The sequence below is a fragment of the Chenopodium quinoa genome, unplaced genomic scaffold (genome assembly GCF_001683475.1).
Source record: "Chenopodium quinoa cultivar QQ74 unplaced genomic scaffold, ASM168347v1, whole genome shotgun sequence".
Taxonomy (NCBI): domain Eukaryota; kingdom Viridiplantae; phylum Streptophyta; class Magnoliopsida; order Caryophyllales; family Amaranthaceae; genus Chenopodium; species Chenopodium quinoa.
The window spans coordinates 929,851-941,228 of NW_018743906.1; positions in this window are offsets into that span (position 1 = coordinate 929,851).

The window sequence follows — 11,378 nt, forward strand, 5'->3', positions numbered from 1 at the left end:
TCGCCCAGGCCATCAAATAGCCTTAAGTAATTTTTTTGAAAGGCTAAGAAAATACAATATAATTGTGTACCCATCTAAGTGTGCTTTTGGAGTCACCTCAAGCAAGCTTTAGGGTTATGTAATAAGCTCTAGAGGAATAGAGATAGAACCAACCAAGATCAAGGCAATTATGTCAATGCCACCGCCCAAAACCGAGAAGCAGATTCGAGGATTTATTGGCCGGTTGCAATACATAAGCAGGTTCATATCAAAATTGACGACAATATGTGAACCAATCTTTAAAAAGCTTAAGAAGAATGTACCAGTAATTTGGGATGACGAGTGTCAAAAAGCCTTTGAAAAGATCAAAGCCTTTCTCGCAAATCCTCATGTATTAGCACCAGCACTTCCGGGAATACCTCTTAGGCTGTATTTAACAGTTACCAAAGAGACGATGGGAGATATGCTAGCACAAGAAGTAGAAGGAAAAGAAAATGTGATCTATTGTCTAAGCAAGAAAATGCTCGAATCTGAAGCACGCTATACACCACTTGAGAAATTGTGCCTCGCCTTGGTGTGTGCCACAACCAAGTTAAGACCTTACATGCTAGTGCATGCAGTCTTTGTAGTCTCCCGGTTAGATCCACTCAAGTATCTATTCAATAAATCTACACTCAATGGGTGCGTATCGAGATGGATAGTCAATTTAGCTCAGTTTGATGTAAGGTTCATGCCACAAAAAGCTATCAAAGGATCTGTGGTGTCAGATTTTCTAGAGGACTTTCCAATATAAGACTCAACGCCAATACACAACAATGAGTTTCCAGATGAAGACTTAATTGTCACTGAAGATGATACTTGGACCTTGTACTTCGACGGAGCCTCAAACCAAAAGGGATGTGGCGTTGGAGTATTACTAGTATCACCTAAAGAAGAGCATGTTCCAATCTCCATAAAGCTTGATTTCGACGTTACCAACAACGCTGCTGAATACGAAGCATGCATGGTAGGCCTTGAAACAACTTTGGCATTAAGAGTAAAAAAGTTACGGATATTCGGAGACACTTCATTTATTATCAATCAAATTTCCAAAAGATGGAAAGTTAGGAGCGAAAGTCTTGCCCCTTACCAAACCTATCTAGAAACCCTTACTAATTAGTTAGAGAGGGTAGAATACACATATCTACCCAGAGAAGAAAATCAATTTGCTGATGCCTTGGCTAGACTAGCCTCAATGGTTAGGATTCCTACGGAAATCGAGAAAATGCCTCTAAATATAGAAAAAGGGCACAAACCAGCATATATTCAAGCTATAGAAGATGATGAAGTAATCCAGGACGAAGAAGAAGAAGAAGAAGAAGAAGAACCGTGGTATACAGATATACTCAATTATGTCACCAAAGGAGAATACTCTCCCCATGATGACAAAAGAGCAAAAAGAGCATTAAGACTCTTGGCTTCCCAATACGTACTCATAAACAACGAGCTACATAAAAGGGTACCTAAGGGTCGAGCTCTCTTATGTGTAGGAAAAAAGGATGCCCAAAGAGTAAATGGAAAAATGTTAGTCCAAAGATAGTGCGAGAAGGATACTATTGGACTACAATGAATAGGGATTGCCATCAATATGTAAAAAGATGCCCTAAGTGCCAAATCTATGCTAATTTAGAACATATTCTCCATCCTTGCTCTACACCTATACGTCTCCATGGCCGTTCTCTACATGGGGAATTGACATCATCGACAAAATCACTCCTCCAGGAACAGGAGGTCACGTATATATCTTAGTGGCAATTGATTACCTCACAAAGTGGGTCGAAGCACAGTCATACGCTAAAATCACCGCAAAACATGTAGCACTCTTTATCGAAAGAAATATTATTTGTCGATACGGAGTCCCACATGAAATGATAAGTGATAATGGAACTCACTTTCAAGCCGAATGTGAAAAATTGTTACAAACATATGGCATTCAACATCATCATTCTTCCCCTTATAGACCTCAGGCAAATGGAGTAGTCGAAGCTGCTAATAAAAATCTAAAGACTATCATCGAGAAAATGACGGAAAATTACAAGGATTGGCCTGACAAACTTCACTTCGCATTGTGGGGTTATCGCACATCAATTCGCACATCAACAGGAAATACGCCATTTTCCTTGGTTTATGGAATGGATGCCTTACAACCTGTCGAACTAGAGATTCCATCTCTACGCATCGCATTAGAAAGAAAACTCGATGAAGTTAAATGGACTAGGGCAAGATATGAAGAGCTAATTCTACTCGATGAAAAACGGCTAGAAACTCTACATCACACTCAATGTTACCAAACTCGTATGGCTAGGCATTTTAATAAGAAAGTCAAGACACGAAACATCAGAGTAGGAGACTTGATGTTAAAAGCATTAAGGAAAAATGTTTTAGATCTAAGGGGAAAATTCAGACCTAATTGGTCTGGACCCTACATTGTCAAAATAATCCTGTTAGAAGGTGCAGCAAAATTAAATGACATGGATGGCAATGAGTTCTCGAACATGACAAATCTTGACCAACTTAAGAAATACTGCCCATAATTACGTGAGTAGGATATTCAAGAGAGCTACGTTTGGCCTGATTCCTTAAGAAAGGATGCGTGGGAAACCCTTTACGGGTGCGGCCACTTTATTCTTTTCAAATCTCGCATCCCACAATAAAAAAAAATTCAACAGAAGATCAACGAAGTATCGGTGTCACGGAAAAGATTCTGGCGCCAACCGATGAACGTTAGCGCCAAACGACAGCTTCCGTTGCCTGACGCCAGACTGCCGCAGCTGGCGCTAGTCACTGTGGCGCCAATTTACTGAAAAATGTCTGGGAATATTTTGGTGTTTTTCGGAAAATTTTCGACTTCTGTACTCGAAAAAGTTTCTGGAAAATTAATTTTTCGGTTTTCATTGCTTTAATAAATTAAATTTAACGTAAATAATTTAATTAAAAAGCTGGAATTTTATTAATAAAATAAATTACATTATTAATGGAATTTCAATAAAGCTTAAATAAATTAACTTTGAATTTAAAAAAATAAACTCTAATAATTGAAAACTAGGGGCAATGCTTTTAATCTTTTTTCTCTTTCTTAGCCCTTTTCCAATTCTTGTCTGCGTCTTCTTCCTCATCCATAACCTTAGCTAGTAGGCATCCTTTAGAGGACATACATTCAATCTTGGAGTAAATAGGTTCCCACTTAGCTAGGACCCCATGCTTCTTTTCTACCCAAGCTTTCTTTTCTGTGGGGTCAGCTTTCCTTTTTCCTTTATCTTTCGGAGTACTCTTCTTCTTAGGCATTATAGGTGTTTTGAACTCAATTCTTTCACCCAGGCGTTCCTTAACAGGAATCACATTGTCACCTAGACGACTGTTCACATCAGTTTTACTCTGATTTTTCTTCACGTCTTTTGAGGGTTTCTTCAGAAGCCACTTTTTCACATCATTGGGAAAAGAAGGAGGAACCTTTTGGGTAATTACTTCCCATAACGGTCTAGCGCTCCAATAAGCATCAAATTTGTCTACTTCCTGAGAGACAGAGAACTCATAAGGACGACGAAGATCAGCGGAAGGAATAGTCTGAAGTAGGTCGTACTGTCTTTTTACCCTGCAGAGATAATAAAAAGTCATTCGGGACAAGCTTGGAAGATGGAAGAAAGGCTGCTTGTTGACGCGAACCATCTTTTCTATTTTCCACCAGGGGATGACCCACTTGATGGCAAAATTACAAGACTTGAAGACCTTTTTCCATCTTAGAGAAGCGTTTCTTCCTTCTCACGAAGCAATTTGGAGTATACTTCTCAACATTGTCTGGAGGGCTAATTAATTCCAATCTTTCCATTAGCCACATCTGCAAAAAATTTCAATGCAATTATTATTACTATACAAAAATATATTTTTGATTTCTGTAATTAAAAATATTATTTTTCTACCTGTAATAAAATTGGAGAGCCCCGAAAAGGTGCTTTTGGATTCTTCTTTAATTCATCAAGGCTAAGCATAGTCTCTCCAACTATTAAGGCATTGGATTTCTCCCAGATTCAATCTGCTCTAAAACAGTGGATATAATTGATTGACCCTCACTATTTTTACCACTAGTGAGAAAAAATTTATTAAGCATGTAAAGGGAATATTTCAAGCATTATCCCTAGCTTGAACCCCACTGTGATCATACACTAAAGTATGGTAGCGTCCAAAAGGAAAGAAGATAGAGCAAAAGAGTCGCAAACAAGTTTTAGGAACTTGTAAGCCGTTCACGAAGTGAAGGTTACACCCCTTAACGATCCAGGAGATCGTCAACTCCAATAGGTCTTGAACCATGACTGGTAGTTTGGGGATGAAGGTACAAATCCAACCTAAAAGAGATTGAACCTGCCCTAATAATAGGACTCTACTTTATTCTGATTGTATTCATGTGCGCTTTCTGACTAACATGCAATCAATAGGATTAACCCTAAACCTATTTATCTATGTTTATTGAATATTAATGCACAAATAAATCTATTATTGGTGATCACTTGAATTATAATCCAATTAACCCTAAACAAGATTATTAATTATCTTATTAAGCGTGATTACAAGTACAAATTCCCTTTAAACTTGCATAAAAGGCGTGATCAAGCAATAAAAATAAGATAGCATCAAGCAACATAATGATAATCAAAACAATAATCATCATAATTATAACAATTATAATAATAATTAAAATAATCATGTTAAAGCATAATAATAATAGCAATATCCTAGGCATGATACTAACAAGATTAATAACAAACCCTAGCATGTCACTAAGCAAGAAAAATCAAAGCTTTAGCCCTAACATGATACTAACATGAATATTAGGAAGAGAAATAGGAAGCATCAGAACAATCATACTTGATATTAAAGTTACCCTAGACATGATACTAGGAAGATCAAAACGCCCTAACATATTATTAGGAATCATAATAACATCCTAAGCATGATTTCTACATCATAGCAACAATAAAAACCATTAAAGTACTTACTTGGATGCCACGTATCTCTTTCTTTCACGTCTAGGCCGAAGGCAACTTCAAATATAGTTAGGTGTATCTAAGTCTTGTGAATGCGAAATTTTGTATTTTGAGAAAGGCTAGTTTTGAAAAGAGAGAGAGTAATCAAGAATTTCTTGATGAGTGTTGGTGAATGAAAACGGATTTTTTAGAAAGATATTTATAGAGAAAATCATCCAAAAGATAGAAAATCAAAACAGAGTTCTGACACGCAAAGACGAGGTTAGCGCTAGACGCTGACATTAGCGCCAGGCGCTAACGCTAGCGCCAGGCGCCAAGCTTAGCGTCAGGCGCTAATGCTGGCGTTTGGCGCTAACTTAATTATTGACGCGTTTTCCAAAACCAGATAGAAATTGATCGTACAGGAGGATAAAATTGTATTTTCCTCAAACACATTCTTTTATTCTGATTAAAACTCTAAAAAGTCAACAAAAGTCAATTTATCAATGCTAATTGAATTAGGAATGAAAAGAACCTTCTAGAAGAATCAAGAAGACTAAAACCATTCCTAACTGCATTAGGAATGATAAATCCATATTAGGCCCTCCTCTAGATCATTGAGCCGCATATAAGGCTCAAACTGGGCCCAGTTTAGTAATTTGGCCATAACTTCCTCAATATTCATTGGAATTAGGCTTATAATATATCGTTGGAAAGCTCTTTTCAATCCCTATCCAACAATACTACTATTGGACCCATATAATGGACCAACTAAACTGAATTGGCTGTTTTCTTAAAATAGGTTTTCAAAAACAGAGAGAAGAGAAAAGAAATTAAAACTCTCCACAACACTAAACTTTCCACACTTTCACTTCATTCGATTACGATTCGACGTGAAAGGTACTCATCACTGGGTTTGGTTTTGGGGAGACACAAATGGGTGTCTATAAAAGCCCCCACTTTGACTGAGTTTGGAGAAACGCAAGTTTCGAAAACAAAAGTCAAAGTAGCGATAGGGACGGAGAATGACTCAGAACGTTCTGCGATCCTAAATCATCCTTACAATGCCGATACCTGCAAACTAGCATAAGTTAAATATATAAAAGAGTTAAGAAACGCGTATCTTGCACCGTCGAGTACACGTCTCTGAAAGTAACCGATTTGTTGCTGCTTCTCCGTATTTCTGTATTTTTGACGACCTCCTATAAGCTAGAGAATGCCGCCGGAAGACTGCTACGCTTGTACCTGCCTCCAATTTCCTCCTTGATAATCTTCTGCAAGCTAGAGAACACTATCAAAGATTGCTTTGCTTGAAACGATCCTCTTCCGCTTTGTAACCATCCTCCACATCTTAGGGAACACGATCGAAGACAACTTCTCTTGAAATCACCTTCAGTTGTTTGTGACAACTCTCCGCAAGCTAGGGAATGCTGCCAAAGATATCATCGCTTAAAGATATCCTCATTTGTTGTGATAATTTTCCAAAGAAAATTACTGAAGACCTCCGCTTTTCGATCTTTAAAAGCTCACTTGAACTTTGTTTCCGCTATGCTTGTACGTCAGCGCTTCTGCTGCTTTCGAACCTGTATGTCGGTGTCTTTCCCTGAATGAACCAGTATGTCGGTGCCTTTCGCTGAATGAACCAGTATGTCGGTGCCTTTCTGAATGAACCAGTTTGTCGGTGCCTTTTGCAATGAGCCAATGTTTAGGCGCTTTAAGCTAAGTGAGATGATTATTCATCAGGTCGATCACTTTATGTAATCAAGTCGATTACTAAAAATCGTGTCAAATTTCTTAGAGGGGCTAACTGGCGTACCAAGGAACCCAAAATATATTGCATAAGGTTGGAACAACCGTACTGAGTGGCTGAACGTTCTGGCGTCGCTGAAACAACGTTGATGCCGCTTATATGGCTGTAGCGCCAGACACTGGTACTAGCGCAAGGCGCTAAGCCTTATCGTCTGACGCCAAGGTCTGACGCTTGGTGCTAGAGTCGGGTTTTCCTTAAATACCCTTCTCTTCTTCATTTATGCTGCTGTTGTTCGCGTTTCTTGCTCGAGAATTCTCATAACTTCAATTCACTCGTTCTTACTCATTTCTCAACCAAATTCACTCAAATTTGTTGCAAATCAAAGCTTATTCCATCTATTTTCCTGATCTATGTAAGTTTCCTCGAAACTCACGCTGGTTTCAATGAATTTCGCATGTATTTATACACGAATTTCTTGAAAATTCGAAATTAAAATTGCTTAATTCTCTTTGTTTTTCAAATTTTATGCCATGAAATTGCTTGATTATGTTTGTATATTGCCTTGGGAGTAATTTGAGACTTGTTTGACTCAATTTGGTGAAGAAACGAACAAATCACCATTGTTGAACCTCTCAAGGTCGGGAAGATAATGTGGCTTTTTCATAATGTTTTTGCTAGCAATTCTTGTCCAATTTGTCACAATAATTACTATAGTATTGTAAGAAATTGTTTGATTGCTTGAAAAATGTCGTGTATGCTCAATTCGAATTCGTGCTCTGTTTTAGTACTATGTACTCTGTTTTTTTTTTGCGAACATAGTATCATGCGGCTAGGCGAACCTTAGATACCATAAAACCTTAATTTATGATAATTATGCACAATGTAGCATGGATAGACAACGAGGCTCTGGTTCACGGTCCCGAGACATTCGACGGGAGCATGAGCCTGTAGAGGACGACGCTGAACCGTCCACTTCGCTCGGCCGACTCGCTGAGTGGGATGAGTGGACCTTGTACTTCTCTCCCGTCCACCATATCTCTGACAGGGTGAGACGGGGCATCACAGTTGGGAGGACACGTTGTCACGGCTCCGGTTGCGACGGTTTGGGCGACCTGTACAAGATGTACATCGCCAAAGACGATCAGACGAGACATCTATGGGAGTCTTGCGGACCGACTGCACTGTTTGAGACCTCAGAGGCCATGATTGCCTCTATCGGGGGTCACCATGTAGTCCGTGCTCTGGTGGAGTTCTTTTGGGACACCACCAACACTTTCCACTTCCCCTGGGGTGAGATGATGGTCACTCCTACCGACTTCAGTCTCATTACGGGACTGAAGTTTAGCTCTGTGGCGCTGCCGTTCGACAGCGATAATACTGTCTTTTCTTCTGAGGTCGAGGAGCTGTTGGGTCTGATTGTTGTTCGGGCTCGAGCTGAGGTGGAGACGACTCAGTTCAGTGCTAGGGGGATTCGCTGCTTGACTCTGGCAGCGACTTTTGATGATGGTGCAACTACCCGAGAGCAGCGGGTGCGCATCTTTGCACTTATCTTGTTGTCACGGACATTTCCCCTGACAAGGGTAGTAGGGCGCTGCTTTACTACCTTCCTGCTATCCATGATCTACGACGGATCGAGACTTATGACTGGGCCAGCTTGGCCTATGCTGATTTCATCCGAGCGTTGCGGGACTCATGTCGACATCGGTCCTTCGCGGGGAATGTTGCTCTATCCGGCTTTTGGAGGGTCGTAGAGGTATACTTTATTCCCTATAAAGTTTAGCTCTATATTTTAGTTAGCACATGCTGATAACTTTTGCTTATTTTAGATCTGGTTCTACGAGTACTTCCCCTCAGCTGCGCCGGCGAGACCGTTGCCGCGCAGGCTTCTAGTTAGTGCTTCCTGGGGCAGCCGCCGTGTGGGGATATCCAGTGCCTACGTTCCAGATTGAATCATCTCGGTATGGTTCATTACTTATTTGAACATTTTGTGATGCCTGAGATAGATTCTTGTCTGATAGACACTCTTTGTAGGAGCCTAAGATGTTGTACTGACCGTGGGTCGACTTGGCAGTCCCTGGGCTAGCCGAGCAGTATTTTGCTGAGCAATGCTATTTCTTAGGGACCTACGGAGCGGTCGCATATCTTGGGGAGAGGGTTGCTATTCAGCATTCCTCAGATAGCTTTGTCGTTCCTGCTCCTCCACCACGTTACATGTTTAATGCCAAGAAGTTGGTGAGCATGTCAGAGGGAGCTGGCACCCCTTGGCAATCTTACACGATCCCTAGACGATGCTATGAGGAGGAGCTAATGTCGTTGTTAGCTCCTATTCCTGTACCTGCTGAGGATGTGGCGGTATGATTTTCAGCTTTTTCCTTAAGTTAAGTAGCCCTCAAGTAATGTTTCACTGATTTTGTTTTGCTTTGTCAGGGCGATCCTGTTGAGTTCGTGCCACCCCGTATGTCCATCCACTATCAGGGGACATATGGGCCGATTGAGGAGATGATTCCTCCGGCTCCTAAGGGCAAGCGCTTTGTGGAGCGGTCGATTCCTCGTCACCAGACTCGGGTTTGCAACTTTTTGCATATATGTTATGCATGTTTACTGACTTACTTCTTTGACAGTTCTCACGCGAGGTGGTTTCGGCGATGGCACGATGCATAGATGCCTTCCGTAGCTAGCTCGTTCGGATGAGGAACGTGGCTACATGTCGTCGAGACGACGCTGTTCAGGAGGTAGTTTCCCTTCTTATGTTTTTGCATTACCGCTTCTACTTTACATGTTTGTGATCTTAGATTCATTTGCAGGGTCTGCCCATTCCTTCTCGTACCCGTACGAGATATGAGGTTCTGAAGGATCCGGCGAGGTCTAGCTCGAGACGTCGCCGCACTGGTTCGGGTGGTCGGGGCGGTCGTTCTGAGGCTGCCCGTATCAAGGCGGTAGAGGGCTTAGGCTCTTTATCTGAGGGTGCACATGTTGCGCCGGTAGGCCAGGGAGAGGCTACCTCGGCTTTTAAAGGTGGTGGGATGTACGAGGTCGACTCGTCATCGCAGCAGCCTTTGCAGCCTCAGCCTCAGGTTGATCTTGGGTGGACGGGTCCTGTGTTGAGTTTTCCACCTCCTGAAGAGACTGGAGCTGGCGCTGGAGCTAGTGGAGAGGTTACTCCTCGTACGTCGCAATTTTATGAGATGATGGGTGTACGTCCCCCGGCGCCGTAGTTTGTTCCTGTGCTTTTTATTATTTTATTTTGATTTTGTATAGAACTTTGCCTTTTATTTGACTCATTATTTAGACATGTTTTGTATATACATACTATTATGAGTTTATTCATTATTTATCGTGTTTTTTTTCATTTTTTTATTATTATTATGTGCATGTTTGTGTGCAAAGAATTGTGAAAAATAATTTTGTGCGAAAATTCCGTCATTTTTATTATTGATGGAGGGTATCCGACTCTCTCTCCTAGAAAAAAGAAAAAATGAAAAATAAAAGTCACATAAAAAATATTGGGATTATAAAAAAAAAAAAAACTTGAAAGTTAGTCTAATATAAAATCCGAAAAATAATATAATTAATATAATAGTTATATTAATTAAGAGGAAGGAATAAATGAAATTTTAGAAAAAGATATAAAATAAGAATAAGGAAACCGTAAAGTCATTGGCAGACTCGAATCAGGTAAAAAACGCGGTGTTTTGGAAAGCTCGTACGATGAGGCATATTAGCGCCAGCTGGCGCCACGCGTTTTGGTGTAGCCCTAGGCGCTACACTTAGCGTTTGGCGCCAGGCTCTGGCGTCAGGTGCCAATAGTTAGCGTCTGGCGCTAATGAGCGTTGACTCTGAATCCTTTTTGGATTAAAACTGCTCCGATTTTGTGTATAAATAGCCCCCTGCCTAGCCGATTTTCCTCATAATTTCAGCAAATAAAATTTTTTCCTTAGCTTTAGAAAAAAAAATAACAACATGTCTCTAGTCTCCAAAAGTTTTACCAACTACACTCATGAATGGTGTTGGTCTCTTAATGCTAAGGAGAGAAAAAAGCGGTAGATCTTGATTCAAATTTTATTCATACCGCTCTAGAATATTGGGATGTAGATACTCATTGCTTTAGAATAGGGTATGATGAAATTAACCCTTTGCCGGAAGAATTCGGTGCTATTTTAGGCTTCCCTGCGCTAGATCTTGTAGTAATCCCTAGATTAAACGAAAATTATTATAAGGATTTTGAATGCTTCTTCAATTTAAAAGACATAGATCTATCAAAAATAGTAGATGGTAATGTAGTTAATTTGAAAGAATTTGTTCGCCATTATTTTGATAGACCTTATTCTGAATATTTCCATGTTTATAGAAGAAGGGCTAACCTGTTTTGCATGCTTAATCAATTTTTTCTCACTAGTGGTAAAAATAATGAGGGTCAATCAATTATATCCACTGTTTTAGAACAAATTGACTCTGGGAGAAATCCAATGCCCTTAATACTTGGAGAGACTATGCTTAGCCTTGATGAATTAAAGAAAAATCCAAAAGCACCTTTTCGAGGCTCTCCAACTTTATTACAGGTAGAAAAATAATATTTTTAATTATAGAAATCAAAAATATATTTTTGTATAGTAATAATAATTTATTTGCATTGCGATTTTTACAGTTGTGGC